Source organism: Oncorhynchus clarkii, chromosome 4 (assembly GCF_045791955.1).
Source record: "Oncorhynchus clarkii lewisi isolate Uvic-CL-2024 chromosome 4, UVic_Ocla_1.0, whole genome shotgun sequence".
NCBI lineage: Eukaryota > Metazoa > Chordata > Actinopteri > Salmoniformes > Salmonidae > Oncorhynchus > Oncorhynchus clarkii.
The window spans coordinates 20,790,963-20,806,787 of NC_092150.1; the positions used below are offsets into that span (position 1 = coordinate 20,790,963).

The window sequence follows — 15,825 nt, forward strand, 5'->3', positions numbered from 1 at the left end:
ATGCTCTGGACACTACACTGACAGACCCAGCAAACCTTCTTGCCACAGCTCGCATTGATGTGTCATCCTGGATGAGCTGCACTACCTGAGCCACTTGTGTGGGTTCTAGACTCCGTCCCACGCTACCACTAGTGTGAAAGCACCGCCAGCATTCAAAAGTGACCAAAACATCAGCCAGGAAGCATAGGAACTGAGAAGTGGTCTGTAGTTATCACCTGCAGAACCACTCCTTTATTGGGGGTGTCTTGCTAATTGCCTATAATTTCCACATGTTGTCTATTCAATTTGCACAACAGCATGTGAAATTTATTGTCAATCAGTGTTGCTTCCTAAGTGGACAGTTTGATTTCACAGAAGTGTGATTGACTGGGAGTTACATTGTATTCCCTTTATTTTTTTGAGCAGTGTATTTCAAAATTAAAATAAAATTTGCTAGCCTACTTTGTAGGCCGCATGTGCTGCCCCAGAATCGCATGTTCTCTTCTGCTTTCATGGTATGAACGATGTGCGTAATTCCAGTCCATATAATACAGTACAATACAGTAATACAGTTCACACTCGAAAATATTAGTCTACAGGAACTAGATTAATTTATTTACCCAAGAGAGCATTTAGCTAGCTACATCTATGGTTTTCCTGTTTTTCTGTTATCCATAATGTGCAGTAGCCTAAATCATATACACTACCGTTCAAATGTTTGGGGTCACTTATAAATGTCCTTGTTTTTGAAAGAAAAGCACATTTTTGTCCATTAAAATAACATCACATTGATCAGAAATACAGTGTAGACATTGTTAATGTTGTAAATGACTATTGTAGCTGGAAACGGAAGATTTTTTATGCAATATCTACATAGGCGTACAGAGGCCCATTAACAGCAACCATCACTCCTGTATTCCAATGGGACGTGGTGTTAGCTAATCCAAGTTTATAATTTTAAAAGGCTAATTGATCATTAGAAAACCCTTTTGCAATTATTTTAGCACAACTGACTAGTTAGACTAGTTGAGTATCTGAAGCATCAGCAATTTGGGGGTTTGATTACAGGCTCAAAATGACCAGAAACGAACAACTTTCTTCTGAAACTCGTCAGTCTATTCTTGTTCTGAGAAATGAAGGCTATTCCATGCGAGAAATTGTCAAGAAACTGAAGATCTCATACAACACTGTGTACTACTCCCTTCACAGAACAGCGCAAACTGCCTCTAACCAGAATAGAAAATAAGAGTGGGAGGCCCCGGTGCACAACTGAGCAAGAGGACAAGTACATTAGAGTCTTCAAATGGCAGCTTCATTAAATAGTACCCGCAAAACACCAGTCTCAACATCAACAGTGAAGAGGCGACTCCGGGATGCGGAGTCGCTGTATTTTAAGTTGCTTTTCTTTCAAAAACAAGGACATTTCTAAGTGATGCCAAACTTTTGAACGGTAGTGTATGTATTGGGTAAGTGCACAATCATTTGGGCTTTTTTGGGGGTTTGGGCTCAATAAATGATGTTAATGTAGGGCTCATAAAATGTATATAATATATGGCTCATCAGGCTCAGGTAGCATCAGGTTTGAATGTTCATGCGGAACAAAGCTCTAAAAGCTGTCTCAAAGACATCCATACATATTTAAATGCTTTATTATGCATGCTTTTGAATAACACTTCCGGTTTTGGCGTAAAATACCATGTTACCCGGGAGAAAAAAAGTGATTTATTCTCAGGATGGAACATCTGTAAAATACCGGGAAAATATTCAACCCTAGGGTTCCCAAGTGGCGCAGCGGGCTGTATCACAACTGGCCATGATCGGGAATCCTATAGGGCGGCGCACAATTGGCCCAGCGGCGTCCGGGTATAGTATAGCGGAGTGAGATACGAGATATAGCGGAGTGAGATAGTATAGCGGAGTGAGATACGAGATATTAGCGTATACGTATATGAGACCTAATGTCCGATTGACACCTCTATAGATTAAGTTTCAAGAAAGGAAAAGCACACATAGGTTAAGAGATAGCAAAATAAGCATAGTAACTGTGAGCCCACACATAGGGAGTAGTGACATACACACCAATAGGGAGACACACATAGGAGTAATTTAATCAGAATTAGAAATACATACACATAGATTTTCCGGAATGGCACGAAGGTATCTGCACGCACTACCAATGGAAACTATCTAATGTTGAGACCTAAACGTTAAATTGGCCAATATACATTAGCCGATCTAACATACTAAGATCTAACAGCATCTAACAGTAAGACCTAAAAGTAAAACTGGTTGAAGTAATTGATCTAAAGTATATTAGTAGGAAGGGAGGCAAGAATTACTGGATGCGCGCAAAATAGGTTTGACCATTCCACGAAAAGAGACACACACATAGATTGTGCAGGATAACAACTATAGTAATTGGATAACGGTAAACAGCACATACATAGATCTTAGATATCCATACACCTAGATTGAGAGAATATACTGTAGAACATAACTATAGTAATTGGATAGCGGTAAAAAGCACATACACATAGAAGAAGATGAGACAGAAAAAGGATTGGGCGGCTGTAAAAGGAGACGGGACCCCAGGTCAGGGGGCAGCGGTTGTTTTACAGTGGGCTGTAGATAGAGAGCAGAGAGAGAGAGAGCGGACAGACAGGAGTCAAATATTTATTGCTACTCTTGGGGAAAGAGCAGGAAAGATTTTAAAAAGAAAGGGAAAAAGTTGAGAAAAGGGGACAAGAGTCAAGAGAGGAAAGGAAAAGAGAAGATAAGGGGACAGACAGGGAAAAGAGAGAGAGGCAGAGACAACGAGGGAGCGAGAGTAAGGAGAATCCTCACTGGGGAAACGCTTGGACCTTTAAATTAGGGCTATTTTCTGGGAATGGTCTCGATAGTGCGTGCCTACAATACAGGAGACTCGGGTTCGCATCTCAGCCTGGGCACCACTAGACTAAAATTCATTCTGATTGTAATTCAACTATTGATAGGTTTTGCCTGGACAGATACGGTTGTTAGTGTTTGTTTAAGACATAATCTGAATGTTTTAATAGCTTGTTTAGGTTAAATTGAAAGACTAATTCATTCAAAATAATAGCGAGGCGATTTCGATGGAATACGTTGTGTTGCCCAAATGATCTGCTGGAATAATGTATTGAGACTGGAGTCATATTTAAATTACTGAATCATAGATGAGACAGTTACCTAAACCTGATGAATTCTAAATAATAACGGAGAGATAATTGCGATAGAGTTGTGCCCATCGAAATGTGTTTTTATTCTTATGGATTGACTGATGTAGGTTATACATTTTGCCGATTTACATATTACACTTGAGGCTGGAACAATTCATAAGGGTGAAGCCGAAAGATGGGACAGTTGTAAAGTTTGGTTATAATCGTACGATAGTGTAAGGTAAGACAGAACGTTGTTGGAGGAGAGGTTGTATTTTTGTCCACTGGAAAGAAGAGGACAGTTAGTCGCGCTCACTGCTATATTTGGCTGTAAGATAGGGAGGTCTGAATAGTTGAATCATAAAAATGTTGTGATAGTTCCCGGTTATTGATTTTTGGTTTGATTGTTTAGATAACACCAGTGCAATTGAACAGGAAGTTAAGGTATACTAACATTATAATCTGTTTCCATTACATGGAACCATGACAGGTCCGCAAAGTGTATTGCAGGTTGAGTAATTGTATTTTAAAGGGACGGTGACTGAATGGGATTTAATGTTGCAAAACAAGCTTGGAGGGCACGTTCAATTAAGTATAATGAACCATTGAGGAAATTTAAAACTAATGATTGGAGGGAATACAATGGAATTATCATTAGGTTTTCTTTGTAGTCAACGTTTGGGTTCCTGAATCGGGGCACACATATAGAATATTAGAAGTTTTATTTTCTGAGTTTTAATTAAATGTGAATTATTTTGATAAAGGAAATGTACTGGGAACCTGGGATACAACATGTAGAAAATGTTTGAGGGTTTTTCTTTAATTTGTCTAATATAGTATGGAACCCAACTGTAAAAGGGTGGTATAACCTTTGACCTCTATCATGGCTTTCCCTTGTGGTCTGATCAGCTTCGTGGGAGGGCCATTTGGATAATGAATTTAAGGTCATTTGTGATACTGATTTTAAGGTAAATTGAGTAATTGATAATTATGAATGAGTTCATAGTTCTTTGACATAGTGGTAATTTGAACCAATGAGAAGAAAGAAATGGCATAGCCTTGGATTAATGGTAGACTTATGTTAAGTATTTAGAACCTAATCCAGACTAACAGGACAGGGATATATGACATCTGTGGTGATTCAGAATTATTGAGAACATCGAGATAACCTTAATCAACCTATGTAATTACTTTAGAGCTGGCCACCATAGACAGGTAATTTTTCCAAAATCTATGAGTTGAGACAGTGAAACACTTAGCCAAAATTTGGAAACAACCCATATTTGATACTGACTGTTATGAGAAAGACATACAGATAGGAGAAAGGTCAGACGGAGGAGCCCTCCCCGCAATGCGGAGACCTTGAAGGTTTGGGAGCAGAGAGGAGAAGGTGGGGAAGGGGGGACAGGAAATATGCAAGATAGGAGTGACACAGAATGGGTAGAGAACAGTACCGAGTGGAGACAAAAGTTTTTTAACTAAGGTGTTAAACACGGAAACATTGCCCAGAAATTATTCGGCACAACAGGCCGAAATAGTAGCATTGACTAGGGCCTGTGAAATAAGAAAGGAGAGAAAGGTTACTGTTTACATAGACAAGCACATATATATCTAAGACCATACAAAGCAGAACAGATAACTCTTAAAGTAGATAAGACACTTGACAGAGAATTGATACAGGATAGACATGAACGAACGCCCCAGGGAGAATTGGACATAAAGAGAATGAAAGGGGCGCTACTACATGATAATGTCTGACATAAGGATAATTTACTAATCTTACCTAAGTCATTATTTAGATTTGCGGCAATATTGATACAGGGGTGGAGCCATGTATCAAAGGGGGGGATAGGATAGGACACTTTGTGGCCTATTGGATAATAATGAACATTTGTTTTTTTATAGCGTTCCCAACTTACTTGGCGGACACGATTATGGTAACTGAAATATTAGGTCAAGATATTATCCCTAGAATTGGTTTACTAGGGTCTAGTTCTTTAAATAATGGATGATATTCTAGCTAATCAGATAGAACAAATAGAATGACAGAGTTAGGTTCTAGCAGAACACATGAGAAGACTGTTTGTTAACCAAACCCGTATGTCCAAGATTTTATGCTCTACAGGTGAATTACAGGAGAAGGTGATTCACTCAATCCAGTCCCTGAGGAGAATAGACGGGAAGCAGCCCCGTTGGGAGGAGCAATACCAAGTCAAGTACTCCTGGTGACAGCCTTCGCGGTGAGAATAGCTGAAGGAGCTACCTGGGTTCATATCACACATTGCAAAAGGGTTACAGGAGAAGACACACTGACACTGTCGAACAATCACAGTGTTAGGAGGAGAACCGAATTCCAATAAGGGTCGGGGGTTACCTCTCTAACGAAGATTCCCTGACCCCGCCCTATCCGCGTTCATAGAAGTGAAAGTGTGGGCTGGCCTAGCTGAGGATATGTTCTCCGGGAAAGGGTGGGGCTTTACAGGAGTGCCGATTGGTTTGAGCTGTCTTATTGTGGGAGCAATATTCCTAAATACACCATGACCCATCCCGAGAATGCAGAAGGTGGTAATGTGACCCATAGTTAGACTATGAGGATATTGTATTAACCAAGCATAAGAGATCACTTGATCTGGATAAACAGGAAGTGAGAGTGGAGATTGGGAAGGATGTCTCAGTGGAGTTCTATGTAGACCAAATGGGGCATCTGACTCCTTGGCAGTCTAGGACTATGAGCCATTATGGAAGATATCTGTGCAGGTCCCCGTGTAGTTCATGAAAACAGGTCATAGCCTACACAGAGAGAGAGGGCTATATGAATCCGCTTACCCAGTATGGAAGAAGATTGAGTATAGTGAAGGTGAGGGTTTTTGACTGCAATCCGGAGTGAGAGAAGTATTGCATAAAGGTACGAATTACCATTAAAAACGTAAAGAAGGAGGATCTAGGGTTATGGTATGTAGGGTTGGATCAGGTTTCGGTTGACACCATAGTGCCATTCCGGGTAGAAGAGGTTAGTTAAGGCAGGTGATAGTTCTATAGTCAGCCAGAATACAAGCAGAGCCCCTGACAAAACAGATAGTGATGGCAGAGTAGTCCAGAGCCAAGGGCCGGTGCGGATAGTGCAGACAAAAGATCTGAAGGAAGTGATTGAGGTGGAAACTGGTTATGGGGATTCTAACCTATAGTTAGAATGGATTCAGTATACAGCCAGATCAGTAGCGAAAGAAGAATGTTATGCCTGCGCCACAGCAAAACCTCAGGTGACAACCATTCCCTTTCCATTTGATGGAATTGATACACCCAGGGGAATGGCCTGTATGGTAAAGCTGTTCATGAAGGCAGGGAAGCCAGACAATGACAGTTGCATTGATCTGCATTATCTGTATCCCCATGTGCCCATTACATCCAGACTTCGCCCTTTCACAGTTACAGGACATTATTATTGCATGGCTCGCTACGTCATGGCTCACTACGTCACATTCTCTGCAATAGGACAGAGAATGTTACAACCGACAAGACAATGAGGGTCTTGACTGGCAGATGAAAAGGCCTAGAGCAGATGTCTGGTGGTTTGTGAAGGGGTGAGGCTGTGGCCTGACCTGCCTACCAATTGGACGGGTAGTTGTGCACTAGTGCAGTTAGGCATGCCCTTCACCCTTATCAAACACGAGGTGAAGAGAGAGAAGGAGTGCTCCGTCCGGATCTTTTGACAATAGAGTTTACATAGGATAGCATTGGATATGTTACTGGCTGAAAAGGGTGGTGGGTGTCATATTCGGAGCAGAATGTTGTTTTTTCATCACCGATAACACAGCCCCAGACGGATCAGTGACCAAGGCCCTGGCTGGTTTAACCACATTAGCTCACGAATTGGCAGAGAAATCTAGGGTAGATGACGCTCTAACAAATTGGTTTGATAGTATGTTTGGGAAATTGAAAAATGTCATAATCACCGTGTTGTGGGCAACCTTCACCTGTATGAGTGTTTTGGTTCTGTTTGGATGTTGTTTGATCCCCTGTGTGAAGGTTTTGCTATCAGGACTCTGGAGAGGTCAATGACGCAACAGATGGTGAGGTACAGACCGATTTCGAGCTCCGGCCTGTGTGATGACGAATACGGGCCTACAGGCCTAGGAGATGGCTCCGTTTCTTTTAACTACGAGGAGCCAATGTTGGATGAGACTATTTTTGAGGGTTAAGACTGTTTATGAAGATTGTAATAAAAACCCTAACAGGAAGTGTTAGGATACCTAATGTAGGCCTATAACTGTCATTGGTGGATAAGGAATGAAAATACACATATTGGTTTTGTGAGATTGATTTTGGTTGACATAATAAAAATAGACGTGTCATTTTTTGTAGTTAATGTATAGGCAATAATTAACAGGATTCCACCTTGTCACTGTATAACATATGTAAATGTATGGCAGGATATGATAAGCAATATACTGGTCAGGATTATTCTTGTATACAATTGATGTGTCAGTGTATTATTTAGTCATTCAGGGTGGATTGTTAGTTGAGAATTATCTGTTAATTGAACGATTAGAATATTCCGCCCTGAAACATATAATTGTATGGAATTGATTAGAATGTATAAAATCATAATCAATAAATGTGTAGTCCTAGTCAGAATTAGGGTAAAACAATATGTCTTTATGGTATTTTAAACACAGACTGTCTAAGCTTGGTGCCGACCTGACACGAGATTTGGGAGAGAACGGGGAATACGTCTCAAGGACAAGGTCACTAATCTCTGTCGGCTGGGTAGTGAGACAGTGTGTGTAGCAGGACAAGGTCACTAATCTCTGTCGGCTGGGTAGTGAGACAGACAGTGTGTGTAGCAGGACAAGGTCACTAATCTCTGTCGGCTGGGTAGTGAGACAGACAGTGTGTGTAGCAGGACAAGGTCACTAATCTCTGTCGGCTGGGTAGTGAGACAGACAGTGTGTGTAGCAGGACAAGGTCACTAATCTCTGTCGGCTGGGTAGTGAGACAGACATTGTGTGCGTAGCAGGACATTGTGTGCGTCTGTTTGTGTGTATGTGTGTGCGTCTGTGTGTATGTGTGTACGTATGGTTGTGTGAATGTGTGGGCGTGAGAAGTCAGTATAAAATGAAGGTCTTTGTTTTGTGCATGCCAGAATGTTCCCGTGAATAAACCTTTTTGACTATTTTAGCTGGGCCTCCGTCTGTTTCATTCGACCAGGATCTTACAAATTCTGGTTTGCAGACAGAGTAATATAATTAAATTGGGTTATGTACCTTGAGAACATAATTCTCTTATCACTAATGCCTTGTCGTTAAAACCACTTCAGCCTACTCTGATGTTTTTATCCTGCAATGTATCCAATGATTTATGAAAACTTTCTTGATAGGTCGATTTCCTCATTGTGGTTTTACAGATGTGTTTAATACGTTTTATGTACATACTTTATTAGAATATTTATGAAATGCACATTGCTTCCGGTTCGAACGGGAATATATGGAAGCCCGGTAATTTCTTGCACTTTTGAAAATAATAACATGCAAAGGTTGCAGAATCCAGGTGTGGAAAACTCTTAGAGACTTACCCAGAAAGACTCAGAACTGTAATCACTGCCAAAGGTGCTTCTACAAAGTATTGACTCAGGGGTGTGAATACTTATGTAAATTATATATTTAGATATTTCAATTTTAAAAAATGTTATCATTATGGGGTATTGTATATAGATGGGTGAGAAAATATATATTTAATCCATTTTGAACTCAGGTTGTAACACAACATAATGTGGAATAAGTCAAGGGGTATGAATACTTTCTGAAGGCACTTTGAACGTTACTGGAAACTTTAGAAGTTTACCAGTTAACTACCAGAATGTCTTTTAAGGATTTTATGTAATCTATCATAAAATATCTAGTGGCTCTTTTGGGTACTTCAGATTATCACAGGTGTCTGTAATTATCTCTGGCCCTCTGTGTGGCCTTATCACATGTAGAATATATTAAATAATTACATAAGATGATTTCAAAATTAAAAATAGAATGACAACATTATCCTAAATACAAACCATCAACTTAGTGAATACCATTGTTTTTATTTTACTATGTCAATATGTATTCGCTGTCGATGTTTGGGCGTCAAACTAGTGGCAGTTATGAAAAAAGTCAGTCGTTGGAAGAGTTGCATTATTTTCAATGAACTATGTCATTGTTGATTAGATGCCATTTTCATTAATTAGGCTATTTTCTCTTGAACCATATGGCATATCTACTAGAAACTCATGGACACATTGATATCATAAATGTTTTAAAGTTATTTAAGTATAAAACACCAAAGTTACGATAGATTTCCAGTTAACCTTTTACTGCAGTGGGCTAAATCAAGGTCACACACAGTGTTTCTTGGTAGTCTTAAACAAATCTTCTTTGAAACAAAAGTACACATTTCACACACATTTATGGTCTTAAAAAAAGAAGGAACCTGTACCATGTCTACACAGAGTTGAAATGTATTACATTTTGATTTTACACTTTATATACATCACAGAAGACTGAAATAAACAAAACCCTTTTGTATTTATTAGGGATCCCCATTATTCTCCCTGGGGTCTAAACACATTAAGGCACTTAGAAAAGATAAAAACAGTACATCACATATTATACAATGCAAAATACCACCATACAACGTTATTTAAATCTACATGTGTGTAGAGTGCTAGCGTTTGTGTGCGTATGCATGTGCCTGTACCTGTGTCTCTTCAGTCACTGCTGTTCCACAAGGTGGATTTTTATCTGTTTTTTTTTTCAATCTGATACTACTGCTTGTGTCAGTTACCTGATGTGCAATAGGGTTCCATGTAGTCAAAGCTCTATGTAATGCTGTGCACCTCCCATAGTCTGTTCTGGACTTGGGGATTGTGAAGAGACCTCTGACCTCTGTCTTGTCAACACTTCTTACAAAAGAAGTAGTGATTAAGTCAATCTCTCCTCCAATTTGAGCCATGAGAGATTGACATGCATATCATTAATGTTAGCTCTCAGACGTGCTGCCCTGTTATGAGCCAATTGTAATTTTCCTAAGTCCCGCTGTGACACCAGACTACATGACTGAAGAGTAGTCCAGGTGAGGCAAGGCATGAACCTGCCTTGTTGATGGTGTTGTTTTTTAAATTTGTATTATTTTAATTTTATTTTAAATTTTACCCCCTTTTTCTCCCCAATTTCGTGGTATCCAATTGTTAGTAGCTACTATCTTGTCTCATCGCTACAACTCCCGTACGGGCTAGGGAGAGACGAAGGTCGAAAGTCCTCCGAATCCCAACCCAACCAAGCCGCACTGCTTCTTAACACAGCGCGCATCCAACCCGGAAGCCAGCCGCACCAATGTGCCGGAGGAAACACTGTGCACCTGGCGACCTTGGTTGGCGTGCACTGCGCCCGGCCCGCCACAGGAGTCGCTGGTGCGCGATGAGACAAGGATATCCCTACCGGCCAAACCCTCCCTAACCCGGACGACACTAGGCCAATTGTGCATCGCCCCAGGGACCTCCCGGTCGCGGCCGGTTACGACAGAGCATGGGCGCAAACCCAGAGTCTCTGGTGGCACAGCTGGCGCTGCAGTACAGCGCCCTTAACCACTGCGCCACCCGGGAGGCCGTTGATGGTGTTGTTAAGAAGGCAGAACAGCGCTTCTCCGCATTTTAGCCAGTGTTACATCAACATGTTTTAACAATGACAGTTTAAAATCCAGGGTTACTCCTAGCAGTTTAGTTCATTGCTACTTCCCATATTATTTATTACAATATTTAGTTGAGGTGAATGTTTTGTAAAGGGCCTAGACATCTATCCCTGGGGAATTCCTGATTCTACCTGGATTATGTTGGAGAGGCTTCCATTAAAGAAGATCCTCTGTGTTCTGTCAGACAGGTAAATCTTTATCCGCAATATAGAAGGGGGTGTAAAGCCATAACACATACGTTTTTCCAGCAGCACACTATGATCGATAATGTCAAAAGCCGTACTGAAGTCTAACAAAACAGCCCCCACAATCTTTTTATACTGTAAAATAACATTGTATCTGGTCAAACACCATTTTTGAAAGGTTAACTAAGGGTTAACTAAGGGTTGGTAACAGGCTGATTGATTGACTATTTGAGCCAGTAAAGGGGGCTTGACTTTTGCTTCCCTCCAAGCCTGAGGGCACACACTTTCTAGTAGGCTTAAATTGAAGATGTGGCAATATCTTCCGCTATTATTCTCATTTTCCATCCAAACTGTCAGACACCGTTGGCTTGTCATTGTTGATAGACAACTTTTTCACCTCTTCTACACTGACTTTAAGTATTTCAAAATTACAATGCTTGTCTTTCATAATTTGGTCAGATATATCAAATCAAACTTTATTCACTTTACCGTGAAATGCTTACTTACAAGCCCTTAACTTCTCTAGGGTAGGGGGCAGCATTCGGAATTTTGGATGAAAAGCATGCCCAAATTAAACAGCCTGCTACTCGGGCCCAGAAGATATGATATGCATATAACTGGTATAAAACACTATAAAGTTCCCAAAACTGTTAAAATAGTGTCTGTAAGTATAACAGAACTGATTTGGCAGGCAAAACCCTGAGAATAATCTATTCGGGAAGTAGTTTTTTTGTTGGTTTTCTAGTTTTCTATTCAATACCATTACAGTATCCAAATTGCAGTTACTATGCCTTCAACTAGATGTCAACAGTCTTTAGAAATTGTTTCAGGCTTGTATTCTGATAAATGAGGGAGTAAGACCAGTCTGAATGAGTGGACCCTACCGTGTCACAGAGCTTTTTCATGCGCAATCCCGAGAGAGTGCCTTTCTTGTTTACCTTTTATATTGACGACGTTATTGTCCGGTTGAAATATTATAGATAATTTAGGCTAAAAACAACCTGAAGATTGAATATAAACATTGTTTGACATGTTTCTATGAACTTTACAGATACAATTTTGATTTTTTTGTCTGCCTGTTTAGACTGCTTTTGAGCCTGTGGATTACTGAAGAAAACGCGCAAACAAAGCAGAGGTTTTTGGATATAAAGAGACTTTATCAAACAAAAGGAACATTTATTGAGTAAATGAATGTCTTCTGAGTGCCACCATATGGAGATCATGGTAAGGGATCATTGTATCTCTATTTCTGACTTGTGTAACTCTTCTACTTGGCTGGTTACTGTTTGTAATGATTTGTCTGCTGGGCTATGTTCTCAAATAATCGTAAGGTATGCTTTCGCCGTAAAGCATTTTTTAAATCTGACACCGTGGTTGGATTCACAAGAAGTTCATCTTTAAACCTATGTAAAATATGTTTTGTTTTCTGAATTTTTATAATGAGTATTTCTGTATTTGAATGTGGCTCTCTCACTGGATGTTGGCCAGGTGGGACGCTAGCGTCCCACATACCCTAGGGAGGTTAATCAACAGTGTAGTTCAAGAAGAAGAAAATATTTACCAAGTAGGTTAAAATAAAAAGTAAATAATAAAAAGTAACACAATAACAATAACAAGCTATATACAGGGGGCACCGGTACTGAGTCAGTGTGCAGGGGTACAGGCTAGTTGAGGTAATCTATACATGTAGGTGGGGACGAAGTGACTATGCATAGGTAACAAACAAACAGCGAGTAGCAGCAGTATACAAGGGGGGGGTCAATGTAAATTGTCCGGTGGGGATTTTTATGAATTGTTCAGTAGTAGTGGCTTGGGGTAGACGCTGTTTTAGTCCTAGACTTGGCAAGATATACTTGGATGTGTAGTGTAAGCATTTGTTGCAGGCATGTCATGCCTACATTTGCTAATCTTGCCAATGTAAAAAATAATTAAAGTAGTTGGCAATATCAGTGGGTTTTGTGATGAGTCATCTGATTCAATGAATGATGGAGCGGAGTTTGCCTGTTTGCCCAAAATTTAATTTAAGGTGCTCCAAAGCTTTTTACTATCATTCTATATATCATTTATCTTTGTTTCATAGCATAGTTTCTTCTTTTTATACAGTTTAGTCATATGATTTCTCAATTTGTAGTACTTTTGTCAATCGGTTGTGCTGCCAGACTTATTTCACATAGAAACACCGGATTTTCGGCAGGTTTATTGAAATAATGTTTAATAATTATGAAAATATTAATAACATTCCACCCATGAGGCCACTAGAGGGCAATTTGGTCATTTGACTGCAGGAAATTGTTTTATTTAATTAACAGAATTACTGAAGATTCCAGTAACTTTGGTAAATTAACGGTATCTTTGCAACCCTAATTACACATATAGGATGGTGATGTAGAGGTGAATCCAGGCTCTGCAGTGCCTATCAGTGCTTCTCATTTGTTGACTTCTGTAACCGTAAAAGCCTTGGTTTCATGCATGTTAACATTAGAAGGCTCCTCCCTAAGTTTGTTTGCTTTAGCACACTCTGCCACCCCGGATGTCCTAGCCGTGTCTGAATCCTGGCTTAGGAAGACCACCAAACACCCTGAAATTTCCATCCCTAACTATAACATTCTCAGACGAGATAGAACTGTCAAAGGGGGTGAAGTTGCAATCTACTGCAGAGATAGCCTGCAGAGTTCTGTCTTACTATCCAGGTCTGTACCCAAACAATTAGAGCTTCTACTTTTAAAAATCCACCTTTCCAGAAACAAGTCTCTCACCGTTGCCGCTTGCCGCTCTCACCGTTACCACCCTCTGTCCCCAGCTATGTCCTGGACACCATATGTGAATTGATTGCCCCCCCATCTATCTTCAGAGCTCGTGCTGCTAGGTGACCTAAACTGGGACATGCTTAACACGCCAGCCATCCTACAATCTAAGCTTGATGCCCTCAATCTCACACAAATCATCAATGAACCTGCCAGGTACAACCCCAAATCCGTAAACACGGGCACCCTCATAGATATCATCCTAACCAACTTTCCCTCCAAATACACCTCTGCTGTTTTCAACCAAGATGTCAGCGATCACTGCCTCATTTACTGCATCCGTAATGAGTCTGCGGTCAAACGACCACCCCTCATCACAGTCAAACGCTCCCTAAATACTTCAGCGAGCAGGCCTTTCTAATCGACCTGGCCCGGGTCTCCTGGAAGGATACTGACCTCATCCCGTCAGTAGAGGATGCCTGGTTATTCTTTAAAAAGTGCCTTCCTCACCATTTTAAATAAGAATGCCCCATTCAAAAAATGTAGAACCAGGAACAGATATAGCCCTTGGTTCACTCCAGACCTGACTGACCAGCACAAAACATCCTGTGGCATACTGCATTAGCATCGATTAGCCCCCGTGATATGCAACTTTTCAGGGAAGTTAGGAACCAATATACACAGGCAGTTAGGAAAGCTAAGGCTAGCTTTTTCAAACAGAAATTTGCATCCTGTAGCACAAACTCAAAAAAGTTCTGGGACACTGTAAAGTCCATGGAGAATAAGAGCACCTCCTCCCAGCTGCCCACTGCACTGAGGATAGGAAACATTGTCACAACCGATAAATCCACTATAATTGAGAATTTCAATCATTTTCCTACGGCTGGCCATGCTTTCCGCCTGGCTACCCCTACCCCAGTCAACTGCCCTGCACCCCCCACAGCAACTTGCCCAAGCCTACCCATTTCTCCTTCACCCAAATCCAGATAGCTGATGTTCTGAAAGAGCTGCAAAATCTGGACCCCTACAAATCAACCAGGCTAGACAATCTGGACCCTCTCTTTCTAAAATGATCTGCCGAAATTGTTGCAACCCCTATTACTAGCCTGTTCAAACTCAATTTCATATTGTCTGTGATTCCCAAAGATTGGAAAGCTGCCGCGATCGTCCCCCTCTTCAAAGGGGGAGACACTCTAGATCCAAACTGCTACAGACCTATATCTATCCTACCCTACCTTTCTAAGGTCTTCGAAAGCCACGTTAACAAACACATTACCGACCATTTCGAATCCCACCGTACCTTCTCCGCTATGCAATCTGGTTTCAGAACTGGTCATGGGTGCACCTCGGCCATGCTCAAGGTCCTAAACGATATCATAACCGCCATCGATAAGAGACATTACTGTGCAGCCGTATTCATTGACCTGGCCAAGGCTTTCGACTCATGTCAGTCACCACATTCTAATCGGCAGACTCAACAGCCTTGGTTTCTCAAATTATTGCCTCGCCTGGTTCACCAACTACTTCTCTGATAGAGTTCAGTTTGTCAAATCGGAGGGCCTGTTGTCCAAACCTTTGGCAGTCTCTGTGGGGGTGCCACAGGGTTCAATTCTTGGGCCGACTCTCTTCTCTGTATACATCAATGATGTCGCTCTTTCTGGTGGTGATTCTCTGATCCACCTCTACGCAGACGACACCATTCTGTATACTTCTGACACTTCTTTGTATTTCTTTTAAATACTTATTTTCCACCATAATTTGCAAATAAATTCATAAAAAATCCTACAATGTGATTTTCTGGATTTTTTCCCCTAATTTTGTCTGTCATAGTTGGAGTGTACCTATGATGAAAATTACAGGCCTCTCTCATCTTTTTAAGCGGGAGAACTTGCACAATTGGTGGCTGACTGAAATACTTTTTTGCCCCACTGTATATACATATATATATATATATACACATACACAATCTCACATTAAATGTTCTATTAGCTTTAATGGTTTTCTATTTAGAATCATTTTAAA

At 40.7% G+C, this 15,825-nt stretch overlaps 1 protein-coding gene across 4 annotated transcripts in view; it reads right to left on the bottom strand.

The window, feature by feature from the left end:
- The window catches only part of LOC139406576 (DNA-binding protein RFX2), a 66,108-nt gene that overhangs the window by 20,060 nt on the left and 30,223 nt on the right, over positions 1 to 15,825 (bottom strand). The window lies entirely within an intron of this gene.